Here is an 11,541-nt window from a genome sequence, read left to right on the forward strand (position 1 = left end):
CACCTACAGTATAAACCGGGGGAAACAAGTCTGCAGCCTGAGTTCTCGTTCTCGTTCTCGTTCTCGTTCTCTCTCTCTCTCTCTCTCTCTCTCTCTCTCTCTCTCTCTCTCTCTCTCTCTCTGTTCAATTATATTACATTCCAATCAATTAAATTCAACGTGCTTTATTAGCATGACATCTTAGAACAATATTGACAATCAGTGTGTGCGTGTGTGCCAGTCTGTTGTCACAGCCTGTACCTGACCGAGAGAGTAGCTTGTGGCACAAAAATAAATAAATAAATACAAAAATCATCATAATTTGCAAACGCGCATGCTGTTTAATTTCATGCTGAACTCTGCTATAAAAAGTAGCCTATATGAAAAACAAGGTATACAGACCAGTTCATAGTTAATGTATGTATATTGTTAGTTCATAATAGTTAGTTCATAATTAGTTAATGTATGTAAATACATTATGTAATAAAACACATAGTTGACTAATCTGACGTTTAAAGGAAAATTGCCTGGACTGTACAGCACACTATGACATGATTACAATTACAGTAGGCACAGTGAGGTGTCCTGACCAAGATTAATTGTTAAGTTTATAATACTACTTTTCTCCCAAAGATGTGACATATCTGGGCACCTGCATGGCAACAGGTTCTCTGCCTGTCAGAAATACCTTCTGACACCCTGAGCCAACAACTGTGCCGCAAATTAATTTTAATACAGAACATGCGGCGACCAAAGGTCACATCAGGATGGCATTTGGTCAGCTCAAGTCACGCTTCAACTGCTTGAGTCATCTCAGGGCGGCTCCAAACACCTGTGATATTGTTATCGCCGGTACAGCGCTGCAGTGCACAGTGAAGCAACAGATCCACCACCAGAACCTGTGGAAGAAATCCACATAAGCCACATGTTTCCAGACCACCAGGATGCCACTGCCAACCATTTTCTTTAAGTTTACAAGCTACATAGTAATTTGTGTGTGTGTGTGTGTGTGTGTGTGTGTGTGTGTGTGTGTGTGTGTGTGTGTGACATGGCAACACTGTTCAATTATATTTGTGGACATTTGCATTGAAAAGAACTTCCATTCGTGTCAGTCACCAATTAACTCTGTAGATCAAAATGGAAAAATTAATTGGGGAAACATGGAGGAATTTAATTAAATGTCTTTCTCACATTGTGCCCGTTGCTTTTTTGAAAGTAAACACACACTTTCCACTTTCTTCTAGCTTTTGCCTTTTTAGCATCTTGTACTCCATCCCCTGTTCAACTCCTGTTTTTGGGCCTCTATTTCCTGAAGCAGGCCTCTCTTATATATTGTTTTAACATCTGCTCCCTGTAAGACGGACATTTCTTTATAAGGTAATGAGTTGCTATGAGCATTGCTGCAAAACAAGAGACATGTACACCTATTGCATAAAAGCCCTGGACATACACAATTCTTTGAAGAAGTGGTTGGGGATGAGTCTTGGTTTTCCTCCTATAATCATGCCAATAATTTCGGACCGCAAATCATAACTAATGGCAATTAGCCGAAGCATTTTCTTAGAATTGTGCAATTATAGGCCTACCTCTGCTGGCATCGCGGTGCAAGCAGACACAGTTTCATCATCATCATGATGAATCATCTCCTCCTGCAATGCACAGATAATTTCTGCCAGAATTTACACAGTGCTTTTCAACACATTGAGGAACAAATTAAACTCATTTGACAAGTTAAGAGCCAACTCATATGAGCGCGGCAGCTGGAGACGGACACCGACTGTCCTGTTACTGTAAATATCTGTCATTCAGTTATGGGAAATGCGTTAGGCCTATTGTTAAATGTTTGGGAATTGATTGAACCACCAGTTAAATTGGCCGTCATTTTTTTCTTATTTGCCATGTTAGAGATGTATATTTTACAGTGTGCTGTTCATGTAAAATAGATAATTAGTAGGGCAGGTCTACTTAGCAGTCATAACTATATTCAGTCAGGAACACTCTCGTGATGAAGATAACACCATAATTGCATAATTGGCTCTACAGTTGGCAGTCTCCAGGTTGCTCCCTGTATGAATCCAAGCAGCATGCTAAAGATGCAGCGGGGAGCGCAATCAACCCCCCCAGACTAACAGAACAGAACCCAGCAGACACAGAATATACATAATGCAAGAGGCAAGAAGATGCCATTGTAAGTATATTGACTAATAAGAAGAGGTGGAGGGAGAAAGCAGTCAGTAGCAGCGTGTGGCAGGTAGGAGCCGCAGGGAAGGAGGAGGAGCTGGCAGCTTAAACACATCGCCTTGTTTGAAGTGTCAAACATGATTGGTGTCGTTTGGATCAGCCGAGTCGATCAGTGTCCTGTCTGAACTAACGCAAGCTTCATTTTTATATTTCACTTTGTCCTGATTCGTCATAACAGAATGACAGTGGAGTAATAATAATAAAAATACACTTTATTTATATAGCACTTTTCGAAACACAGTTACAAAGTGCTTTACAGTCAAAATAAAAAGAAAGTCCAAAGACAATAATAACTACTAAAAGAGAAAAAGTAAAATAACAACAATAAGATGGAACAATAAAAGGCAAAAACAAAAAAAAACAAAAAAAACAAAAAAAAAAACATAAAAACACCAGAAACAGCAAATCATGAAACAGGGCAAAACAGTATAAAAAAAATTAAAAAAAAAGAGTAAGCAGGGCTGTAGAGTATCTAAAAAGAAGTCCTTGCATATTCACAATAGTACAATAACATGTCTGTGTGTGGGTACTGATCTACATTCTGTTATACAAATTCAATTACAATACAGACAAATAGGCTAAGGAATGCATTGTAACTTTATGCGCTTGGCAAGTGATTATCAGGCTGCATCTGCTTTGTTAATACTATATTGCCTTTTTTGGCAATAACGTATGAGCTGTAGCTCCGAGGCTGTGAAGGACACAGCGTCTTCTTTTGTCGCTTTCTCTACCATTGAATGCTACACATTTCTCTACTTGGTCTGCATTCAAATCTGTGGAGTGCACACGTCACCCAGTCGCCTATAAGCCTGGCATCAGTTACCTTGATTTAAGCAGAAAGCGATGTAGGAAACTGCTTTCGTGAAATGGGATTTATCTGCCTTGGTGAAACGGACCTAATCACGTTAACATGGTGCTAACTGAAGTGAGGCTTATTTTGGTAAGCACGGCTTTTGTTAGCCACGTTTGTGAAATACGCCCCAGATTTATCATTTTTGCCATAATTGTGCAACCCTACATGTGTAGAGCATATAGCACTAATGATGTGTTCACATTACGGGCTACAAAAGCTATAAAACGGACTGGCGTACCAAGCTACACTGTCGCCAACTAATAATGTCATACTGTCATAGACTTCCTTCCCTCTACTCCGATTGGTTCGTGCTTCACTGCGTCATCAGAGCGTGGAAAAAAGCATTTGTAGCTTTGTGTCTACCTGTTGCTTTGTAGCCCGTCATCTGAATGTGCCATAACACTGCCAGAGTAAGGAGCTCATTCCCACTGAGGCCAGCCATGCTGAAAGCTCGGCATTATTGCCATTATATAAGATTACTGCATTCAGGTTCACTTTGATGTTTCAAATTCCTGTTCATTACTATTGATTATCTCTGTATTCTACTTCCCCCGCTTTGTGGCATGTACCTGACGGGAATAATGTATATTTGGTATGTATGATAAGATGAATATGAATTAGAGAAGCTTATATTATCACACTGTAGCGTGGAGATCTATAGGGATAGAGAGTGTGTTTCTGACCTTGAGAATGAGGTCAAAGCCGTGTGACGGCATTCTCTGCTGGCAAACACCATGGGACGCATTTCCTTTGATTAGAGCGCCTGGAGATTTGTGTATGCCTTGATTTTGTTTTATTAATTTCTTCATTGTGAACAAATTGCTCTTGGCAGGCCTATAGCACAAGTGTTGAGTCTTTGCGGGTAAACAGGACAAATAAGGAGTTCGATGTTGTTTGAGGAAAAACACTGGACTGTAATCTTAATCAATTGTCTTGAGAGAAGCTGCAGAATAACAACAGCATACTTGTTGTGAAATTGACATCAGAATATAGTGAATATAGTTCACAGTTTTATGCATATTCTTACATCCATATTGAGGCTTGAAATAGAAGTATGAGATGTGCTGTTTGTTCAGCCTGTTACATTTAAATGCCACTCCTCTCCACTGTCAGTGTGTGCGTCCGTCTCATATACTGAGTTGGAGCAGTGTTACCATAGTAATGTAAGGTAAATGGGGTGGCTGATCACGACCATTGTTAACTGGAGAGGTCTCCATTATACTCCACTCTGTAGCTCTTACTATAATTTTCAGTATATGCAGATACCAAGGGCTAGATTTTAACTACTGCCTAATACCATGTGCAGATTTTACTGAACCAATATATTGTATACATCAATGAGTGTGTGTCAATGGACAAAAATAACTGAGACTTCCCTAACTAAAGAGAATTAAAGTAGATTTATAATACATTTTAAAAGGATATTATACAAATATCACAGATTAAACTATAAGTCCCTATAAAGTTGTATGTTTTTGCTTTGTCCCAGCAGCTACTGACCTTTTATAGCTTTCTAACATGCTATTTTGTGTCTTGTGCTTTGTTTTGTCTGCATCCTGTATTACATTATTTTGCGATTGATTGTTGATCAGATCTAGGTAGGCTCGTTCTCTATAAATTTGACTAGACTTGACTCAACCATCAGAGAAAAAAAGCAAAGTACGATAACGTCACTGTAAACTCACTTTGAGTAGCACAATCACACTATATCACACTATATAATAATACAGTATGATATAATATATAATATTAAAGTGATTTTTCATCAGGGATAAATCTTTTTTCTCCATTAGAGAGACCTAACATTATATGTGTGACAAAGGCAGAGAATGACTATTGATTTTGTATATTGAACACATGGCTCATGGTGTGTTTTTTTTTTAGTACTGGAGAATTTTTTTTTTTTTTAGCCAGGTTATGGTCAATATCCAGTACCAGTGTCTGTATAAGTGCAGCTCTGCCTATATAGAACATCTAAATATATAGACTTGCATAGTGGTCAGTGAAACAGGAAGAAAAGGATGCAAGGTTGTTTACTGCAGTGAAGGGACACTCAGCCCACCTTTATAAGTGTGTGTGTGTGTGTGAGTGCGTGCGCGTGTGTGTGTGTGTGTGTGTGCGTGCATGCGTGCGTGCGTGCGTGCGTGCGTGCGTGCATGCGTGTGTGTGAGAGAAAGAGAGATTGGTTGACTACATATCCTTTCTCCCCAGTATTTTGTCCTTGCTATCTGCCGGGCAACTAGATGAATGTGATTTTATCTCACTTTTGCAGAGCTACACCTATGGTAAAATAATAGACACAGGGGCAAGATAACCAAACTTTGATAGTGTATCTTTCAGTGACCATATATGGGCATTGCATAGCAAAGCACTAGCAGCAGGGCACTAGCAGAGGGCTAGGGTAATGAAATGCGGTGGATGGATGCGAATATTGCCTGACTGGATTTCTGCTGCACACAGTCTTGCTGAATGATAGCCTTATAAAAATGTAGTCAGCAATATTCCCAGTGATTTAAACAAACTGCTTAATATGGAGCCATTCCCAAGTCCCGAGCACCAGGCATCAGAAGCAGATAGCGGGAGGAGGTAAAACCAAACAACGCCCTGTAGGGTTGTTACTGCAACCAGGCACGCTGACAAACTGAGGCGGCTTATTGGTTGGCTGACAAACTGATTTGCCGGCTGGCTGGTTGACTGGCTGTCAAAGTGATTAGCTGTCTGGCAGCTTTAAAGGATTCAATGTTAATGGGCTGGCCTGTGCATTTGCTGACTGATGCTCAGCTGGACTGGCTGGCTGGTTTGTTTGTCTGGCTGACTTCTTGCCTGGTCGTTTGGAAGAATTCCCCCCTCCTACGCTCCCGTCTCCCCACCAAACCTCTGACTGCTTCTCGCAGAAATGCAGCGTCCATCTCTCACAGCCCTGATGCGCTCTGTACCTCAGCAGCAAAATGCAATGTTCCCCCTAGTTAGATGATTAGAGCTGGCCAGCTATTCATCTAGGTGTGAAATGGCCCGAGGCAACACTGCACTGTGACAGAGCAGAGTTGCTGGGGAATGAAAGCCTAGAGGACTTAAATGGGATTTGGTGGAGCTGTAAACACACACACAGTCTCTCTGTCTCTCTCTGTGTTTGGAGTTTCATAAAGGATTTATGTTTATTTGCTGTTAAAATGTCATTAGTTTCTCAATTTCCCACATGCTATGATCAGTCAAGAGCCACTTTACTTGAGGCTTCGGTTTGACCAGAGCAAAGCCACTTTGTGAAATGGAACAGATAGTGGTGCAGGTAGCAGCTCGACGGCTATCTCACTGCAGCCTCTAGACTGGAACAGCAATTTGAGGAGCAGATAGCCTAAGCACTTTTTTACCGCTTTCTCAAGTAAACGGGAACCTCACTGCCTATAACTACACATACTGTATGCTGAATAGCTTTCTTTTCTTGGCCATGACTATTGCAGATATAGGTATTTTCTCATTTTATTTATTCTTAAAATGGTATTTTTATTTAATAGCGTGCAGAGGAGAGTGACAGAAAAAAATAGGATAGCATGCAACAATGGTTCTTAACCAGTTTGAACTCACAACATTGCAAGTAAAAAGTATGCACCAGTATATGGATGCATATGGATTCTTTCAATAGCCCAACCTACTGTTGCTGCCCTCTGAAATGCCTCTAAAACAGCATTTAGATTATATGATTATACTCAAACCTTTTGAAATACATGAATGCAAAATGTACATCTTTAACTGTCTACAATATCATATGTACACACTGTATGTGCAGATACATACAGGTCAAACATATGTGCCGAATAAGTGTCTAGACATCTAAGCATGCGTTGTAAAAAACGATTTACCTTATCAAATATGTCCAATTCCTATATATAAATAACATGTACAGAATGTGCAGATTTGCATGTACATTATTAGCTGTTCACAGTATCAAAAACACCTTGTGGAGGAGCCATATGTACAGAAAAACAGCCATACTGCCACCTTTCTGCATCCTCTTTCACAATATAAAGTTCTTTAATCTTTTTATACAGACCCACATTTTTCCCCGAAAGACAAATGTTTGGCGGGTGGACTATGAGGCAATTAAACTTAGTTTTGGTTGATTAGCCCTCCATACTGACTGGGTGGCCTCATGACATCACGTCTGCGAGGGAGGCCTGTTTCTGCAGGGAAAGGGCACATTCAATGCCCTCGATAATAATTGTCTTGACAGGAGTAATCATGCTGCCAACTCCAATCCAATATTGCCTGCCTCCTAGACAGTCCTGTACCTGACATGGCAGAAAGGAAGGCATACACAGACATGTATGTGCGCGAACACACCCACTCATGCGCGTACACACACACACACACACACACACTCTGAAACTGTGCTGATGTGTGCATATAACAACATTTACTCACAAGTCAACACATTTGGATTCATGCGCATGCACACACGCATGAACACATGTGCAAACACACACACACTGAATCCACGGTGACCTCACAGATTCTCTGGGTGGGTTGATAATGTTCACACATGACATTTTGACTACATTTGTATTCATTGTAGATGAAATCTGAAGTGTGATTCTGCAGCAAAGGGGTGAACTTTTCCTTTGTAGCAGCCTCTATAATTCATTTAATTTTATGCGATGGAAGGATGAAAGATTATTTCACTACAGCGAGGGCACACTCAGCCCAGTGTGATGAAATAAAGTGGTGTGTGCATGTGTGTGTATATCTGGGAGTGTGTAAGCGTTCCTTATTGCCATCTTAATCCACAACCACAGACACACACACACACACACACACACATACTGTCCACTACACACTTGGTTAATTTCCCTTAGGTACAAAGAAACATGTTGAGCCAGTAGAGGGACAAAGGCAGAGAGAGAATGGAGAGAAAATAAAGGAGAGGGAAAGAAACTGTGAGAAGGGGCAGTGAATGTTAGTGTATATGAGATTACCTGAATGGAGTAATTGCCTCTCTGAGGGTGGTACGGTTCCCCAGATGGGTCATATTGAGCCTGGCAGCGATACACACAGCTGATGCCAGAGCCTTCAGCCTCAGACACGGAGATCAACTGATGCCCCAATAATTCCCAAACCTTCTCAATTGCATGTTTAATATGCACATTTTTTGCCTAGTACGGAAGCCGAGAACAGCCATGCTTGCAATTATTTTTTTGCATGCATAGATGGTGTCTTGACAACTGTAGCAACTGATTTAAGCTGAAAATGTCAGATCAAGGAGTACCCATTATTGATCAACGCATCTGACTGTACTTCAATCAAGGTCTAACACAGGCAGAAATTGCATTGTGTCTTGTTTTCTCGAGATAACGAGACAAATTAGCCCATTATCTCGAGAAAACGAGCTTTGTTATCTCGAGATAACGGCATTAAACAAATAATTGCAAGCACGGCCATTCTTGGCTTCCGTAGCCTAGCAAATGTGCAGCCACTGAACAGATTTTAGCCTGATATCGCTTGGTAATAAAATTTAGTTCCAGGACGTAACAAGTGGAACACTGGTTTGGGAAAAAGACTCTGGATACTGATGGTTGCTGCACTGAAACACATTTCAGATACCAGAGTTTCATTGGGTTGGCTGTATTTTTGGAATGTGTGTGAAGAAGAGAGAAATGTAATTAAATTTCTAATTCTGTGCTTGTAATACCGATGTTGATACCCAGCGGTTGGCTGTAATGCCAAGTCCCTCTGCAGCACTGAAAATCAGATATCAATTTTAAAAATGGGAGAGAGGCATGCCCATTCATTTTATTGCATATCTCTTTTCCAGTGCAGATCACTTTGAAGAGTTATTACTGTACATATTGAACAAAAGATTAGATGTAGATTTTGGAAAAATTCTGCTACCTGAAATTTATGTCAGAATGCAGATAATTTTATCTTCAAAAACGTAACTATATGGAAGCCGAGAACGGCCGTGCTTGCAATTTTTTTTTTTTAATGCCATTATCTCGAGATCACGAGTTAATTATCTCGTTATCTCGAGAAACCGAGCTTTGTTATCTAGAGATAACGAGATAATCAACCCGTTATCACGTGAAAACAAAACGTTGTTTCCTCTTATTACTTATAATGTTTATCAGAGATCAGGAGTGCCATGCCAGCATGCATAGATGGCGTCTTGACAACTGTAGCAACTGATTTAAGCTGAAAATGTCAGATCAAGGAGTACCCATTATTGATCAACGCATCAGACTGTACTTCAATCAAGGTCTAACACAGGCAGAAATTGCATTGCGTCTTGTTTTCTCGTGATAACAAGATAAATTAACCCGTTATCTCGAGAAAACGAGCTTTGTTATCTCGAGATAATGAAATAATTGATAATTGATCTTGAGATAACGGCATTAAAAAATAATTGCAAGCACGGCCGTTCTCGGCTTCCGTATAACTATCTTCGTAAGCAAAAGTCTTAAGTAGACTCATAACTTTAGCCAATATTGTGCTCATTATGAAAGTGGTAGATAAAATGCTGGATATCTTATTTTGGAAAACTCTGAAACTCTTCTTTTCCTCATAATTAATTTTTACTTGTATCCTGTGTAAAAAGGAGTGTAGCTATGTGCAAAAATAGCTGTGGTGTGTTAGAGGCTGAGCATGGGAGAAGTCGGATGCACCAGTCTGTAAAGAAAGGACGGACCACAATGCAGATGATGCTTTATTCAGATGCGAGAGAAAATGCATTCAGAGAGATATTAGATTTACATTTTATTCCACTGACATTGCACTAATAGTAAAACTATGTGAATGTGTTACTGAGTGTCATCCACACAGCTGTAATTATCCTCTGTACAATTAAAGTATAGAAAAAATGCAGATTGTTACCAGACCCAAAATAATTTCAAATACTGCAATAACATAATCTGACTCAAGTTCTCCACATGAATAAATTATGGAAATCATTAAAGAGTTTGATGGTGCCTCACATTGATAGATCATGGACAGCATTACTGATGATACTGACTTTATGCAAAAATAAATCTCACTTTCACAATATGGTGCTTGGAGACTATATTGCAGGCTGTATATTCACTGGAAAGCAATAGCAAAACTATCATTTGCTGGCAACCACATTTTACATTTTGGAGACAGTTGATATTTTACAACTCCATTGAGTAGCCAACAAGTTTTAAAAAGTGTCACTTTTTTGTGGTAGCTGGTGGATAAACAGCTAGTTTCAAGGCCTGAAACGAACATAATGGATAGTAATCTATATTCTTTCATAAAGCGATCGAAAGGTTTGATACTACAAATAGACTGATTGTATGTACAGTATCAAATTATCACATCAAGTTTCAGTCCGTATTTGAAAAAACAAACAGGTGAAACAGACTCAGAACCTTATAAGCATACACTCCTCATACATTTTTTAATTCGGATTTCATGATTTTGACTTTTTTTAAGGTGTATTGTTTTCATGTTCATATAGACCTCTTGAGCTGACAAGGCAGATTCGATATAATAAAAGTCGTACTTAGAAGCAGAATGATTAGTTGGTCCAGCATCATCATCAAAAAGCATTTCCTGATTTCATGATTTGATGTTTAGAAAAAAAAAAAAGCAACAGTATACTTACAGTATTATACATAATATATGAATACAATCATGTTCATCTTTACACATCTTTTCAAATAAAAAAAATACCAGCACACAGCATAGTGAGCAGAGCTACAATAAAGGCAACTGGCAAATTCAACATAGAGCACAATACATAAGCACAAGTGATTATAAAGATTACAATAGATATACAATCCTGAATGCTTGGCTCTCTTGCTAAATGCTTAAGAGGAGAAGTGATTCCATATGAACCTATACCTAACTTAATGGCTACTTTAGCTTCAGTTAATCATACACTCATAGTATGTTAGCACTGTACGACAATTATGTCACGCTCTGTGCGCTGCGCAAACAGGCTGATGTGTCTTCTTTGCTGGTTTTGTGGATCCACAGTTCAACACAAGGATCCAGTGTGATATAAACAACTTTCTGGATTTCCTTCCATACATTCAGAAGTCTGTCGAACTCAACGGAGAGAGAGAAGAGACAGCACTGTATGTTCAGTTACTGATAAGTCCAGCAAGAGGGAAAAAAAGAGAAGAGAAGAGAAGAGAAGAGAAGAGAAGAGAAGAGAAGAGAAGAGAAGAGAAGAGAAGAGAAGAGAAGAGAAGAGAAGAGAAGAGAAGCCGAACAGAGACAGGGCGAGGAAACCGAAGGGGGGGAGAGCTGATGAGAGGAGAGAGGAAGGTTGTATAGCAACACAGTCAACCTTTCCCAAGTGCCCAAAGACAGCTTAGTCTCATGCGGCTCAATCAGCGGAGCATGGCGTTAATGCCTCTAAGGTATCAAGGGTTTGACCCCTGCTGGGTCCATGCTGACGACGGAGGAGCGCCACAGTCGGTGCTGTGAATGGCTTTGGATTCAACTTGCTTTGT

This window comes from Centroberyx gerrardi, chromosome 15 (assembly GCF_048128805.1).
Source record: "Centroberyx gerrardi isolate f3 chromosome 15, fCenGer3.hap1.cur.20231027, whole genome shotgun sequence".
NCBI classification, from domain to species: Eukaryota; Metazoa; Chordata; class Actinopteri; order Beryciformes; family Berycidae; genus Centroberyx; species Centroberyx gerrardi.